Source organism: Pan troglodytes, chromosome 2 (assembly GCF_028858775.2).
Source record: "Pan troglodytes isolate AG18354 chromosome 2, NHGRI_mPanTro3-v2.0_pri, whole genome shotgun sequence".
In the NCBI taxonomy this organism is placed as follows: Eukaryota; Metazoa; Chordata; class Mammalia; order Primates; family Hominidae; genus Pan; species Pan troglodytes.
The window spans coordinates 69,111,444-69,129,000 of NC_086015.1; the positions used below are offsets into that span (position 1 = coordinate 69,111,444).

Genomic DNA, 17,557 nt, shown 5'->3' on the forward strand with positions numbered 1-17,557 from the left:
GTGTTGTTCCCCTCCCTGTGTCTGTGTGTTCTCACTATTCAGCTCCCACTTATGAGTTCAACCATTGTGGAAGACAGCGTAGTGATTCCTCTGAGATCTAGAACCAGAAATACCATTTGACCCAGCAATCCCATTACTGGGTGTATATACCCAAAGGAACATAAATCATTCTATTACAGAGATGCATGTATGCATATGTTCACTGCAGTAATATTGACAATAGCAAACTATTTAGAAGAACAGCTGCATCATGAGTTGAGATGTCCACTTAAAAGAGAATCACTTACAAAACACATTCCTCAAATCACTGCATACTACTAAACGAAGCAGTTTCTTGAAAAGCCAACTTATAGTAATAGAAGCAAGTAATCATCTTCCAACAACCTGAGCAAGTCTGCTCACAGCATGATAGCTAGCTATTGTTTACAATGGTGGCATCTTCTTTTGTTTCTGTCTTCCTAATACCAGATAAATTTTATAAAAGTCAGGATTCCATCTCCGTGTATAATTTGGGACACAGCTAATCTGGAGACAAGAATGGATGCAGCCCTAATTTCATCTTTACTTGCCTGATTACCTCCTGTGTTTTCCTATTTGATAAACCTCACACAGGAAAAAGAACAGCACAAGACCTGAGTCAATGAGCCCAGGAGCCCTACTGGAAGACTAAGGCACAGAGGACAGAAGGAAGGACACACACTGCCACTCATTGCAAGACCACGGAATAAGAGATATTTAGAAGAATTACTGCCAGACTTTCTCGATATCAGTGGCAGGGTGTATTTGAGCTTTCAAGCCTGTGGACACTGGGAAGGTGAGCAGCTTTGATCCACATCTAACTCCCTAACTTCTGAGGAGGTACCCGTGTTAAGCTGCTCATCTGAGGTTAAACTTTACTTCCATGCTTCCAAAGCAAACCTAAGTCTGAGAAAGGTGAAAATGAGTGTGGGCTAAACAAATAAGCAAAACCTTTTAAAGGCCCCACTGGTCTTTGGCTTAATTCTGCATCCCTCAAGAGAAAGTTAGGAAGGGCAGAAAAGAGCCGAGGGAACACAGAATCTAATTCTGCTTTGGCAACAGAGGAAACGATTGGGACTCCGAGAGGAGGTGAGTCCACCTCGTCCACATAGCTGGTGACTGCAGAGCTGGACCCAGAAAGGGGCATTCAGCTGCTCAGCCTCCTCTCCAGCATCATGCTACACGGGGGTGCCACCACCCCTGCCACTTCCTTCCTGCCAGTAGTACCCAACATAAAATACCAGCATATCCTTGGGAGTCTTGAAAAACAATGGGTATACGATGTCATGCTGACTTCTGCCACCATCTTCCCATCTTCTCCTGAACTTTCAAGAAGGGCTGTGCCCTGAGACCTGCTGTGGGGACAAGAGATATGGGAGAAAGAGCCACAGGCATTACTGGCAGGCTCAGCCTGTGGAGGAAATGGCTTTGTGCTGGCCACAGCCTCCATTCGTCACTCACTTAGCAAGGCCTGCCAGAAAAAGAGGCAAGAAGGGGGACACCAGTCTACTGCTGTTGTTATCCCCATTTCACAGATGGGAAAACCAAGGAATGGAGGGACTAAAACACCCTCATGATTCAAATCCAGCCCTCCTGATTTCCAATGTGGTACTTTTTCCATTATACTACTCTTCTTCCAGAAAATCTCAATGTAAAATTACGCAAGATTTCTGCATTCTCAGAATGCAAGAAAGTTCCATTCCTAACAGAAAAAAACAGGCTCCTATTGCGGGTTGAATTGCATACCCCACTCCCCCAAAAAGGACATCCTAACCCTCATGGAATGGGATTGGTGCCCTTATAAAAGAGGCTTGAGGGAGTCTGTTTGTCCCTTCCAACAGGTGAGGACACAACAAGGTGCCATCTTGAAAGGAAAATGCAAACCTTCACCACACACTGAATCTGCTGGTGCCTTGATCTTGGACCTCCCGGGCTCCAGAACTGTGAGAATAAATGCCTATTGTTTATAAATGACCTAGTTGGTGGTAATTAGTGATGCCAGCCCAAACAGACTGAGGCACTGGTAGAGAGATAAAAGCACCCATATGGGGTCTCTTGGCCTCAGGCTATAACTCCAACTCCCTGTGTAACCTTGGGCAAGTTACTTCCTTTCTCTTTGTCTCCATTTTAACAACAATGAAGTAGTAGCTCCCTTGTAGTCTGAAATGAAGATTACATGAAATAATGCATGTTAAAACATGTAGCACAGATAGCACATAATAAGGACTCAAAAATTTTATAACTATTACTAATTTTTCAGGGCAAACTTAAACACAAGAGAGAACAAGGGAAAAGTTTACAAACTTAATAGAAGCCTCAATAATCAACTTTTTCCTGTTCCTGATTATACCTAGTCCAATAAGATAGCTATTAGATACATGTGAGTATTTAAATTCAAATTAATGAAATAAAATGAAATAAAAACTTGAGTTTTTCAGGCACACTAGCCAAATTTTAATAGCCACATGTGGCTACTAGCTATGAATAGAACATTTCCAGGATTGCAGAAAGTTCTATTGGATGGCAATGTTGCCACACTTGCTGCTTGAAGGCCTTAGGTAGAGACTTTCCAGACACGGGAGCCAAGATGCCAAGGGGATGTTATTTTCCTTTCAGCTTATAAAGGATTTCCAATGCTGCATCAGTAAGTAGACATCTTAAAAAATTCCTTTATCAGGAGTAAACATAAAAGTCAGTTCTTATCACAACTTCAAATAGAATGCATAGCTACCAAGAATTTTTCATCTACAGTCAGAGATGCAATAAGCCACAAAATGGAGTGTGTATTAATCATGGCAATACCAGTGTATGAATAACTTCTTTAGTAATATCCACAAAAATGCAAAGGGCTTTGAGTTTTAGGAACAAGAATTGGTACAAACACATGTAAACCAAGCCCCACATTTACTGTGAATAAAAAGAGACCATTCTGGTGTAACATATTGGCCACACAAACACATTTTTAAGTTTCAGAACCTGGGCTGAATTAAAAACCACATGGAAGATTATAGCTAAAATAGGGAAAATACAATAATAAGTGATAGAACAGAAATCAAAGTGACAATGTAGTTTACAAGTTTCCAGTTAGATGTCATCTAAAATGTTTTGTTCATTGTAATTGGCCTATCAAGAAGACATTATGCAAGGAACAGCTCAAGAAACAGCCCACGATGTCTCTCATTTTGATACAATTTCTGGAGGGGGAAAGAATATAATCAAGTCATTTCTGTTCCAATCAAAAGGGGGAAGTCATGGTTCAAGAAAAAGAAAATCAAAATAGAGAAATAAAGTTTATGTTCTACTAATCAGAGATGAGATTCAGAAGGATGACTTGACTTTTAGAAGAGAGTTCAAAAAACCCATTTAACTCCAGGCATAAGAGGGCAATAAACTCATGATGCTAATAAGCAGAATTGTAGATAAATGGAGTTTAGGTCCCCCTAAGGCTTTTATGGCAAGAGAAAGGCCTGACCAAGAAACAAGAGTGATAAGACATAGATGACGTTGGAAGTAAACCCAAAAGGGTCAGCATGGACAGCCTTATCTTGCACAGTCCACCACTAAATGAGTTTCTAAGAACAGGCAGTGGAGATCAGCTGTGGGTATCTGTCACAGTCCTCCTATCAAGATTTCCTCTACTCCAGGAAATGATCACATCCCTTCCATCATTTGTACATCAACTAGACTCTCTATATCATCTTCTTTCTGTCTCATAAATGTCTGTCTGGGAGGTGGGTGGGTCTGAAGAACAGGCCCCAGCAAATTTCTGACACCACCCTCTATAGAGTTCTCTCCCTAAAAAGGAAAAGAAGAACAAGAAAAAAGAATAATGAAAGAGAACCCTTCTTAAAGAGGAGGAGCTCTCTCATTACAAATCCACCATTGCCTCTCCGACAGCTCAAAGAGAAACTGCAGTGATTTCCACACCACAGAAACTCAACGTTAAGTCTCCACATTCCTTTCCTATTACACCTGCCTGCCACCTGCAGAGATGTACTCATCTCATTTCCTGAGAGGGTTTCTGCACATGGCAAGGTGGCCTCAAGTTAAAGGAATGATGCAGGTCAGGAGACACACAGTACAACTCTTTGAAATGTTTATGAAATCAGATCCTGAACTTGTCCTCCCACCATTATGTTGCATGACAGCTATCATACGCCTGCAATTTGCATTGCTGAGAAACAAACAAGAAACTACATGATTTGTTTCTGGACACCTCCCTGTCTATATAGAAAGGGTTTGTTTTTCCACCTGCATGAGAGGTTCCAGCCTGTTCCATCAGCTAGAAAAACATATGCTTTAAGATGACATATGTGTATTACAAGATAATGACCAAGATAATTACTAAATTCAATAATGTAGTTTAAGTTAATAAAAAGCTGAAGTATTAGAAAATGACACCAAGGATATTAAAACTTGGTAGAAATTCTAAGAACATTGAATAGCCCAATAGCCAATCAGAGCAACAGAGGTTGCTGGTTTTAATGGCATATTGGTGATAAGGTCAGAAGTAGTCTAGCTTAAAAGAGATCCCAGTTTAAAACCATCCTGAGCCCTATCTCAGAACTTCAGAAGCCATCTCAGCAGGTTCTCAACCCCACCCCAATTCTATTCCTTCTATTTTGCCAAGGTCTCCACAGCCTGATGGCTTCCTGATCCCCAAAAGAGGATATCCAAATGAAAAGACCAGGGGATTATGTTTAACTATTCTCAGCCCCTATCTGCCTACATGTTGTAAAAAGCAGTACATACATCTGTTCAGCTATTATCCATATGAAGGACACAATCCGTGGATAGATTCAAGGAAAAGAACAATTCACTAGCAGTACTAACAAACTAATCCAAGTAACAGCAAAAATCACTGTGTGCTTCCTAGGTACTACCTGGCACTATTCTAATGCAATTTATGTATAGCTTAGCTTCTCCTTGTGACAACACTACAAAGTAGGCACTACTGTTATTACCTTCGTTTCACACATAAAGAAACAAAGGCATGGAGAGATTGAGTAATTTGCCTAAGTTCACATACCCAGGCAGAAAGTTTCCAGAGATTGTGTTCCTGACCACTAACTCTGCAGCTTGCTAAGGGACATAAATGTGACTGCATCTTTTTCTGAGGAATACCCTAAATACCTTAAATTTAAGAGTAGCCTACATACCCTAAATACAACTCAATAAAGTGCAAAGAGACTGACAGTAGCACAAGAGTGAGAACTTTAAATTCACACAAATATATATGTTTTAAAAGAAGGTTACCTTCAGACATTGGTAAAGAGAGGGTCACTACTATCTGATGGCTTGACACACCACTTACACCTGTATATCCTTGCTCTGTGGTCAAGTTCAGTGGAAGGTATAGAACAGAAGTCACCAGTGAAAGCCCATTGGCAGGTCTTGAATACATGTTCTATTCTGCCCATAGGGTATTTTAAAGTTTTTAAAAACTTTGCTGCCAAAATGTAAAAGTTGAAATTTTTCACATAAATATTCAGATTTTAGACTTTTCTAAAAGGAACAGGTTTGTCCACACTGCACACGTCCTCCCTTATGCAACACTTAGAGCTGAAATGTAGGTCTGTCCTTTAGATGGGGCATGTGCTGTAGTTTGTCATACTCACCACTACTCCCTATTGTCATATATATGACAGCTTCTCTCATGTATGTTTCCTCCTAGGTTCCCATAAAGCATTGAAACATACGAGTCCGATTTAGAGGAAAGGAGAAGTCATAGAGAAAGGATTCTGAAAAGGCAAGATAAAGGGATTTTGGTTCTAGCTAGGAGACTGGTAACATCACCTCACTCCCCATATACTCATTCTTTAAATGGCAGGCCAGGCTAGATACTGTCTAAGGTTGCCTAAGTTTAATAACTCAAATAGGGGATTGAAGCAGTACATGGAATGTCCCAGCAGTGAGAAGTGAGTCTGTCACTCTTGCAGAGGCCACCTAGGACAGGCTCTCCCTGTGCATTGCCTGACCAAGAGAACTGACTTGGCTCAGTTACACGGAACACCCCCCTTACTGCTAGGGATTGAGAGGCAGTTCACTATGTTGGTTCTCAGTGTTGTATTAATATTTAGGGTACTTCTCAGATAAGAGATAATAACCCTTCACGCTACAGTATTCTAAGCTTCTCAGTTTCATCATGGTATTCATAGATGAATAACTTTTTGCTTTTTATGCATGCATACATGCACAAATTTATTAATCCATTCAATAAATTAAATGAAGCTCTAGGCACTGTGCCAGTCACTATGATATAAATCTGCAGGTTGAAACAGCAGGTAAGTGGGGAACTAATGCGTACAATCCCAGATAGCTTTCAGTGTGGGCAGGCACCATCCAATCTACTGGGTGCCTGGAGAGAACAAAAACAGAGAAAAGGCAAATGTGTCGATCTGTCTGCTGGCCAGGGATATAGTCCTCCTCTTCTGTTCCTGGATAACAACTTCAGGCTCCCCAGCCTTTGGACTCCAGGACTTACACCAGCAGCCCACTGGGTTTTCAGGCCTCTGGCCCTGGCTGAGAGTTACACCATCAGCTTCCCTAGTTCTAAGGCCTTTGGACTTAGACTGAGCCAATCTGCTACCATTCCAGGGTCTCCAGCTTGCAGATGACCTGTCATGGAATATCTCAGCCTCTATAATTGCATGAGCCAATTCCCCTAATAAATCCACACTCATCTATGTATATTTCTTTCCCTACCTATCTCCCTGCCTCTCTACCTACTTATCTCCCTACCTCTCTACCTACTTATCTCCCTACCTCTCTGCTTATATCCCCATCTCCCCATCTCTCTCTCTATATATAGATATAGATATAGATATAGATCTATCTATATATATATAGATAGATCTATATATCTATATCTATATCTATATATCCTATTGGCTCTGTCTTTCTGGGGAACCCTGACTAATACAGAGACATACCTCCCCAGTGCTCAGCCCCATTCCACACATAGAAAGTGCTCACCTCCATCCCGCTTCAAAGGGCCCCTTCAAATCTATAGTAGCTTGGTAACAATGCGGGAAGGTACACGTACCTTCCTCCATGTCCTCAGATGAGGGTAGAAAAAGGCCTTGTGGCTTGGGCCCACTTATTGTTCGTGCGAGACAGTCATTGCTAAGAGTAATTAGAGAACCCTGGTGTGAAAATTGGATTGTCAATTGGGTGGAGCTCTTGCAGAGTTCATGCTTATTTTCTAAATTCGTATAAGTGTATTGATAAATTCTCGACCCAGTGCTTCTTCTCAGGGTACTTCACCAGGCACCTTCTAAGCAGAGCCTAGTCACCTCGAATCCCTTCTTTCCAGAGCGACAGGCTTTAGTTTCCTTTCTTTGTGCTTCCCTGCCACCTCTCCCAACACACACACACAGACTACTGTTCTACTATCCACCACCCCCTAATCCTGTTTTCTTTTTTGGCCTGCTAGAAACCTTCAGTGCCTCATTTAAAACAGAATCCAAATGTGTCAAGCAAAAATTTGGTTGTCACCTCCTTGAGGACAGGGAAGGCTTGATCTTTAAAATAGAATTCTTTCATTTCTACCTCTTGCCAGTGAGAGGAAGTATTTACTTGGCATATCAGGAAGGTACCTCATTCCCAGATGGGCTAAGTCAACTCCTCCAAAGCAGCAACAACAAAAGACCTTCCATATTAAAATAGGTTAATCTTTTACCTATGATTGCATTTGTACTATGTCACTTTACCCTCTGGTTAGCAGATTGAATTAGGAGAAGATGTTACTTTTTTAAAGTTCTTTACTTTGCGGCCCAGTGAAAACTTCAATAGAGACCAACAAAACTTCCTTTTAGATTGGCCTGAGTTCACAGGCCAAGAAACAAAGGGGTGGTACATTTTAAATGTTATGTTTCCCCAAAATATGTTAAAAGGGCTCTACTATCATGAATGGGATTAGTGTTCTTATAAAAGAAACTCCAGAGAGTCACCTTGCCCCTTCCACCATGTGAGGACACAGCAAGAAGGAACCATCTAGAAACCAGAAAGCCGGCATGAGACACCAAATCTGCAGGTGTCTTGATCTTGGACGTTCTAGTCTCCAGAACTATGAAAAATAAATTTCCATTGGTTATAAGCCACCCAGGTTATGGTATGTTGTTATAGCAACCTGAATGAAAAAAAGACAAGAGGTAAAGTGATACCTTTAATTCAGAAACATCTGAATCCCAGTTCAGATCTCAATATAGACGCTCGACAATTGGGTGTCCTTAGGTAAGTTACTTAACTTCTAACAGGCTCCAATTTCTAATGTAGAGATGAGAACGATAAAGTCTCCCTCTTCTGCATTGCCCTAGATGATACACCAGAGCTCGTGTATGGACAAGCACCCAGCACAGTGTCTGGCACAGAGAAGGGGGCACATAAATAATATTAATGCCTTAGCATGGAAGAGACAATTGAGAAGGAGATAAGGCTCTCACATGCTGCACGAATTGTTTAACAGAACATCCAGAGCACAACCAACACTTCAACGGTTGGCACAAACTATGTTTAAAAATAATAAGGAAAATAAGACAAAAGAAATATACTGAACAATTCAGTGGTTAAACAACACTGATTCATTAAGCCAATCTACACTGAGTAACTGTATCAGATGAGGACTAAGCACTGGCAGTAATAATGGGGAAAACAATTCAACTAGTTTTTCTTATCATCGAGCTACAGAGGAGACATAGGTAAATAAACCAGTAACAATACCAACTTGTGGTAAATGCTCAGGAAAAGAGAAGATATTTTGAGAGCAAGTGTCTATCAGAGACCCTGTTGGGAAAAAAGTTTTCCCAGAGGTAGAGCCGTCTCAGCTGAGATCTGCAACTCAAGGAGGAACCAGCAAGATGGAGAAGGTGGTAACAGGAGGCACAAAGGTCTAGTGGTAAAAGCAAGTGAGCCCTTTCAGTGGACTAAAAGAAGTCAGAGAAGACATTAAATGCAAAAGGGGAATGGGCAAGGGTTATAACTATGCTGGGTCAGCCCCAGGTAAGGAAATTTGCTCCCAAAGGCAGTGGAAAGCTATCAGGGAGACTTCAGCAGAAGACTGGCTTGTCTTTGGATAATGAGACTATGGATTTTTTTTTTCTTAATTTCTGATTTTTAAAAATCTCTATAACGAGCAAGTACTATTTATATAATTTTTAAATTGTGTAAACCATTCACCTTAATAAGAAATAAATACAATACACTATTTATCAAATAGGTCCTTTTGGGAAAGAAGGTCAGGGATTTAAATATCCTTAGAATTACCGAGAAAGCAAACCCACCATTTAAAAAGGGAAAAGGGCAACATAATGCCTTTGGCTCATTGTATCAATAGGGCCTGAGGATCTATAAAGAGGCTTAGCCCAGCTCAGGTGCAGACCAGGCTCTGACTCCTTCAACATTATGTTCTCAGGGACTAGTATCTTGACGACGTCAGCAAAACAAGCTGAAAGGAAGGTTAGAGACCTCTTCAGTGGTTTTCAAACATTTTTTAAAAAGGGACTTTTTTTTTCTTTTTCAAGTGCAATCTTAAACATAAAATAGGTAAAAGATTACTTGCAGGTTGAACAGGGAGGGAAATGTGGTAAAGAGCCGGAATTGGGATGACTTGATCTCTATTTCCTAAGGTGAATTCCTCCCAGAAATGCGAGGGTGCCTCAGAAGAGTTTAAACTTTACCAACATAGGTTCAACATCAAAGAAACTGCAATCCACAGAGGGGAAGCCAGTGGCTGTGGCACTGGAAAGGATTTGCACAAGGTCACGGGTTAGTGCAGAGCAAGGATGAGAATTCATGTACCTGTCCTGCATTCATTCTGGCTTCCTCCACCCCCCAAAAATGGGCAAAAATGAAAACAAACAAACAAAAAAACAACTGCCTAAAATTAGGGTATTCAAGTCAAAAAAATGGAGTGACAGCCAGAGCAGGTCATGTCTTTGTGGAAACCCCCGCCTCACCTCCCAGGACCGTGTCACATCTACAGGAGGTCACACTCCAGTCACCCTGCCAAGGATCTCCAAGGTAGTTCTGTATATTAGTTTGGATTCCAACTTCTAGAGCCAAAACAACAATGAAAGGAGGACTTATTGGCTCATATAATAGGGAAGGCTAAAGTCAGTTCCTCGAAATAACTCTCTCACCTTTCCTTGGCTCCTCTCTCCTCTGGATTTCTTAATTTTGATGGTGGGTTCTCTCCATTTGGTGCCAAAAGTGGCCACTTACAATTCTGAATAGAAAAGTTTCTTAAAATCTCAGTCTGAAGACAAGTGGAACTCTTGTCTGATAATTCCAGCAAAACTCCTCGGAAAGCTCTTGATGGGCCTAATTTAATACAGGTGCCCATCCCTGAACCAAATCACTGCAATCAGGGAAAATTGATCCTGAATTGGCTTGGCCTGAGTCTTGAACGCACCCCTGGACCCTCAAAATAGAATTATCCCCATCTAGGGCTTAGGGTAGTGAGGAGGGTGGGAGTGGGAAATGGGTGGTTCTCCAAGGAAAGGAGATGGGATGCTTGGCCAACAAATACTAGACATATCCTTGACATTTCAGGCCTATAATAGGTCATTTCCTAATTGGTGAAAGCGGGATTATTTGTGTAAAGGGCATCCTCAGAGATACACATGACACTGCTTTTCTGCTGTGAATAGCCAGAAATTGCTTACAATCCTAATTGAATCAGACCCCAGCAAAACTCGATTGTGCCACTAGAGCTGAAGTGAAATGAAATCAGCTGAATTAAAAGATTTCTATTTTACTTGCAGTTAGATGGGTCCCAAACCACTTCTAATAATGTAAATCCTGAGCCTGATACTGGCATTTAGTCTTTGTCTTTACTACAGGTAACTATAAGAAGAAAGAAATTTGGGAGGCTGAGGCAGGCGAATCACAAGGTCAGGAGATCGAGACCATCCTGGCTAACATGGTGAAACCCCATCTCTACTAAACAAAATACAAAAAATTAGCCGGGCGTGGTGGCATGTGCCTGTAGTCCCAGCTACTCGGGAGGCTGAGGCAGGAGGATGGCGTGAACCCGGGAGGCGGAGCTTGCAGTGAGCCGAGATCACGCCACTGCACTCCAGCCTGGGCGACAGAGCGAGACTCCGTCTCAAAAAAAAGAAGAAAGAGCATTTGGGTGCTTATTATTAGATTTATTATGTACACCTTTAGGAAAAATAAAAGCATTCAAAAGTTCCAGACATTATTATGATCCAAACATGGTATGAATCTTTTTAGCACCCAATTTTAAGGATTTTCTACAAAGACTGCAGTGGAAACTATTGTGTATAGATCATTATAATATAATTAATGGCAAATTTTTTAAGGAATATGATATTTTCAGAGCACAGAAAAACACTTAGCATCTGCTTTTGCCTTCCCTGCACCACAGGCATGGGGAATAAGGTCACATGCATATTTCAGAGCTATAGACATTTCATGTTTTCTAATTCTTGGGTTTCCAAAATAGCTCTCAAGTTTCTTCAAAGGTTTAGTTCACAAAACAGAGCTAAAATGTAATGAGAAAAGGCTGAAAGAAAACCTCTAACCCAGGGACATCAGGTGGCGTTTGAGAAGCATTTTAATGACAAAGCTGAAATCCGCATCTGTTAGCACCTTTCATAACGCCCCCTGGACAATGCACTGAATCCATTTAACTCTTGGCATCTGAGAACAAGGGATTCTCCGGGTCCAGCAACTGTTCAATGCACCCAACATAAGCCATGGAATGGCTCAGAGGGGGTAAAAACAGAACAAAATAAGCCAAAATGAAACTTCTCTCTGCTTGTCCTGCCCTGAAGGGAAAGATAACTTAATCCACGCTGGTTAAATCACAAGTGAACCATGGGTAAGGGCCCCGGGTCAATCCAGGACAAGAGAATGACATCTGTTAATGTTTGGGGATGGGATTGTTCCCTGGGCACTTTTAGAAACAATGCCAGCTCTGAAATGGTGCTGGTCACTTTTTCCCTTCAGATGTAAACCTCATTCTTCGAACTTTAATAGGAACCAAATCTCATGCACCACAGTTAACATGGCAACATATCCATTTCGTGCCTTTGCCTTGGAGAATCTTTTTTTTTTTTAAGTGCAAAAGTTTCTCTACCAAGATAAGATAGAACAGATTGAAAAGTACATATGGTAAGTTAATTCAGTTATTGGATGGCCTGAGGCTTAACATTACATCTTCTCAAACCTGGTCAGTTTGGCAAATCTTCATTCTCATTTGGCTTACTGCTATACAGAGAAATCCCGGTAATCCTGAAGGACGTAAATAGTTTTCTTTTAACCATAATAAAACATCTATGAGTACCTCTGTAGGGAAAATAAACTGAGAGAATATTGTAGAACACTGCGGTTTAGACATTTCCCCGACTCCTCTAGTTTTGCTTTCAGCTCATTTTTTTCTTTCTTAAATTTTTTCCTCTGTTTAATTGACATATAATAATTATACAAATTTATGGGATACATAGTGTTTCAATTCATATAATGTGTAGTGATCATAACAGGGTAATTAGCATATCCATCATCTTTAATATTTATCATTTCTTTGTGTTAGGAACATTCAATATCCTCCTTCCAGCTATTTGAAACTATATATTATTGTTAACTCTAGTCATCCTACAGTGCTATAGAACACTAGAACTAATTCCTCCTAGCTAGCTGTCATTTTGCCACTTTAGCAAATGGCTCCCTTTCCCTCCCTTCCCCCACCCTTCCCAGCCTCCAGTATTCTCTGTTCTACTTTTTGCTTCTATGAGATCAGCTTTTCTTAGCTTCCACCTATGACCAGCAGCTGACATTTTTTGAGGGCCTAATACATACCAGACATTCAGAATACAAAGATGAGCAAAAGCTCACCCACAGGTGGGAGACAAACACATCAAGAAACAGTGACAATCCATGTAACTATTGAAAACAGAGAATCAGAAGAAAGGGAAGCTAACTTAGCCAGGCTAAGGAGGCATAATTAGGAAAGGTTCATGGAGTGGGTACCCTTTGACCTTTGTGAATTAAACGAGAATTCACCAGGTGGAAAGTGGTGTTGAGTGGAGGGGCCAGAAAAAAGAGTGGGGAGTACATTATCAACTGAAGAAGACAAATGAACATTATCTCAAACCCTAACTCTAATTGATTGGGAGTGCCTTCTCAAAGTGTGGCAATGACAAAGTCTATGAAGCTATGTGGCAGGCATTACCCAAGTGCCACCCATCATCCAACCCATCCTTCACTAAGTCCAACTCACCCCTGAGCTCAATTCTGGGCTCTATGGACAGTTCTTTTGCATTAGGGTAGCTTCCTGTTTCCACCACCTGCAACTTTCTGCTCTTCCGGCTAAGGATTTTCTGATTCCTTGGAAACCCAAGGGCAAGGCAGCCTGCAAGTACTAAGGATTTAATGCTTCCAGAGGAAAACTTTATCCAGTGAAGAAATGGGAATCACTGGGAAAATAAGCAAGCGTCCCCTTCCTTCATGGGCATTGTTCTCAGGTGCATCCTATACAACGATCGCAGGATCCCCAGTGGGATTGAACCCATTTGTCTACAGCAGTAACTCATTCATCAACATATTGACTTCTGTCTTCCCTGTCTCATTTTCCTCACTCATTTAAACTTCCGGGAATCACCTTTCAAACACTACGCATTAGATATCTATTGCAATGTAACAAATTATCTTCAAATTTAGCAGCTTAAAACAATACACATTTATAACCTCTTGTAGTTTCTATAGGTCAGGAAATTAGGAGAAGCTTGGCTGAGAGGCTCTGGTTCTAGGATCCTCATGAGGTTGCCATCAGTTAAAGGCATGATTAGGGCTGACGGATCTACTTCCAAGATGGTTCACTCAGGTGACTGGTAAGTTGGTATTGGCTGTTAGCAATTGGCCTTACCATGTGAGTTTCTCCACAGGGTTGCTTAAGGGTCTTCCTGACATGGAAACTGGCTTCCCCCAGAGGACACGATCCACAAGAGCAAGGCAGTAGTCATGATATCTTTTATGACTTAGCCTTGGAAGTCACACACAGTCATTTCTGCAGGACTCTATTGGTCAAACAAGCCAGCCTCATACAATATGGGATGGAACTATACAAGAGTATGGATACACAAGAGAGGCTAGGATCATTGGGGAAGATCTTGGAGGCTGGCTATCATACTTTGTCTTAGGGTTTAGCATGAAAATTTGTCCTGTTTCATTCATGATGTCCACCATGCATGGGACATGAGGGTGCTGCCATGCATGCTAGCATGCTGAGGGTCTATTTCCCTGAAATTTCTGGATTTAATTCCCAAAACTTTCAGAGATTAAGTAGATTCTGACCAAGACCTAAAAACTCACTTCCATTTTGGATGTAACTCTTCCAAAATTAAGCCAGTCCCAATTTCCTACTAATTTATTCTTTTAGGAGTCATGTCACTGAGAAGGACTGGGACAATACCTTTCCACTTTATTTGGAAACATTTTCAGATCCTTCAATTGTTTTTTAACAATGCCAGGCTGCTTCCATCACTAATATAAGTACAAAATTCTAAAGACATGGTTCCTTCTAATTTCTAATTTATATGCATTCTTTTGCAAAACTAGTCACTAGGAAATAGCAACAGAAAATCTAAATTACCCTTCAATATCACCATATTCATATCCACATGGGAATTCCACAGTATAAATCAGATCTAAATAAACAAGTTCTGCCCCCAGATTGCATAAGATGTATAAATGACATCAGGTAATTCAGTTTGCAGATGACAGTTCAAAGCCTTCCTCTTTGCCTTCTTGTTACAAACCTATGATAATTATGTCCAAAGTAGAAAAATTGTCAAGTGGCCAAAAGAGGTTCACCAAGGGGAAGAGTTTTGCTTGATCTATGTTTCAACCTCTCCCCGAAATAACTTGTCAATCCATAAGATGAATAATATCCTTAGTTTGCTTCCATGGAACATTTAAATGACAATCCAATTTTACAATTACATTTCCTCAGGTGTACCACCTTGGTTATATCAAGATTATATAAGCATGCAAGATTGAAGTTAGTAAATGCAGAGCAAAATATAAATATTTATGCCTATGAACACACTAAAAACAAAAATCATGAAACTCCAACTTGAAATTTCTTGTGTGCCTCCTTTTCAGTGATGAAAATACAAAAATTAGCTGGGCGTGGTGATATACACCTGTAGTCCCAGCTACTTGGGAGGCTGAGGCAGGACAACCACTTGAACTCAGGAGGTGGAGGTTGCAGTGAGCCGAGATCACACCACTGCACTCCAGCCTGGTGACAGAGCAAGACTCCATCTCAAAAAAAAAAAAAAAAAAAAAAAAAGAAACCTTGGCAGGATACTATCTTTTCATAATGTATTCTTAGGTCCAGGGGGATAGAAATAAAACATTAGCATTAGAATGTTAGAATAAAATGTGTGCATTAAATAAACAAAGATGTTTACCTGGAAAGGAACAGATAGACCAACAAAAACCTCAACAGAATTGTTCAGGTTTAAAGCCATCTCCATTGCCAAAAGGCTCAATCTTTTGTTGATTGTCATCTTTTATTGTGACACTAGCTAGAAGAGTCAGAGGGGTTTGTGTGTGTGTGTTTGGTGGCGGCGGTGGGGGCGGGGGGTAGGGTTGTTGTTTTTTACAAGGAGAGAGCAATCTCTTTTTAACCATTCTCCATTTTAAGAAAAAAAGATTGCTTAAACTCTGAGAGGTATAGGATTTATTTAGGATGCCAGGGAGACAGATTTTAACTCGCTTAATCACAGTGAAATCTCACAATCTAAAATAATTACCAGTACTTGGCAGACAAACTATTATCTGTTGAAGATAATCAGTAGAGAGAACCAGACTAGATGGTTAAGAATCTAAGACAGGCTTTTTGTTGTTGATCAAGAGGATAATCATCAGGCCTGAATTATTCTCCCTAACTTCTCCTTCTTTTTTTCTCTGCCAACCCAAGCTCAATGTGAAATTACAACAGTATTTTGACTATATTTGTAGGTGAATCCCACCTCCATATGGTGTCTGTGAAGAAGTCTATTTATTTATCTAGATTATAACAGTGATATGTGATTAATATATTTTGTTTAATATATGTTTTCTGTGTGGCAAAATAGTCTTGCTTTTTAAAAAATAAAAGAAATGGCCAGGTGCAGTGGCTCACGCCTGTAATCCCAGCACTTTGGGGGGCCAAGACAGGCGGATCATCTGAGGTCAAAAATTCCAGACCAGCCTGGCCAACATGGCGAAACCCTGTCTCTACTAAAAATACAAAAATTAGCCAGGTGTGGTGGCGGGTGCCTGTAATCTCAGCTACTCAGGAGGCTGAGGCAGGATAATAGCTTGAACCCAGGAGGCCAAGGCTGCAGGGAGCTGAGTTCGTGCCACTGCACTCCAGCCTGGGCGACAGAGCGAGACTCTGCCTCAAAATAAATAAATAAATAAATAAAATAACATAAAATAAAAAAGTACTGAGTTCTGCTGAGTCATTCATCCACAAAGTCCTGAGAACAGCTGGGGGAATGCCTTCATTTTTTTTTTTTTTTTCATTTAATAACGGCTTTGCTGAGATATAATGCACATACCATAAAATCCATCTTGTTAAAGTATACAATTCTGTGTTTTCAGCATATTCACAAAGGTGTGCAACATCACCACTATCTAATTCCAGAACATTGTCATTATCCCAAAAAGAATCCCCATGCCTGTTAGCAGCCATTCCCCACCTCCTCCTTCATCCAGCCCCTAGCAACAACTAACCCATCTCTCTGTCTCTATAAATTAGCCGATTCTGGACAATTCATATAAACGGAATGCTACAATATGCAGCCTTTTATGAAGGACTCCTTTCCCTTATTCAAGATTCATCCATGTTGTAGAAGATAGAAGTATTTACTTCTTTGTTTGGCTAAATAATACTATTGTATGTTCATACCATATTTTGTGTATCCATTCATCAATTGAGGGACATTTGTGTTGTTTCCACCTTTTGGCTGTTACTAATTCTATGAACATTCATGCAAAAGTTTTTATGTGAACATATGTTTTTAATTCTTTAGGGTCTATACCTAAAGTTGGAATTTCTGGGTCATATGGTACCTCTATCTTGAATTTTTGAGGAACTTCCAAACTGTCCTCAAAATGGTTGTACCATTTTGCATTCCCACCAGCAATGTATGAGAGTTCCAATTTCTCCACATCCTCACAACACTTGTTATTTTTGTCTTTTTGATATAGCCATCCTAATAAATGTGAAATGATATCTCATGTGGCATTGACTTACATTTCCCTAATGAATAATGATGTGGAACATCTTTTAATGTGCTTATTGGCTATTTATATATCTTTTTTGGAGGAAGGTCTATTCAAATCCTTTTTCCATTTTTAAATTAGATGTTTCTTTTTATTGTTGAGTTGTAAAAAGTTCTTTAAATATTCTAGATACTAGACCCTTATCATATATGTGATTTGAAAATATATTCTCCATTATCTGGGTTGTCTTTTAATTTTATTGATGGTGTCCTTCGAAGCATAAAAGTTTTTAATTTTG

General features: G+C 40.3%; 1 long non-coding RNA gene across 1 annotated transcript in view; it reads left to right on the forward strand.

The window, feature by feature from the left end:
- LOC134809569 (uncharacterized) overlaps positions 1-17,557 on the forward strand; it is a 213,944-nt gene that overhangs the window by 162,864 nt on the left and 33,523 nt on the right. The window contains exons 6-7 of the long non-coding RNA XR_010155634.1: positions 613-814; positions 1,860-1,961. This is a non-coding gene — a long non-coding RNA (uncharacterized LOC134809569). The remainder of the gene's footprint in view (positions 1-612; positions 815-1,859; positions 1,962-17,557) is intronic.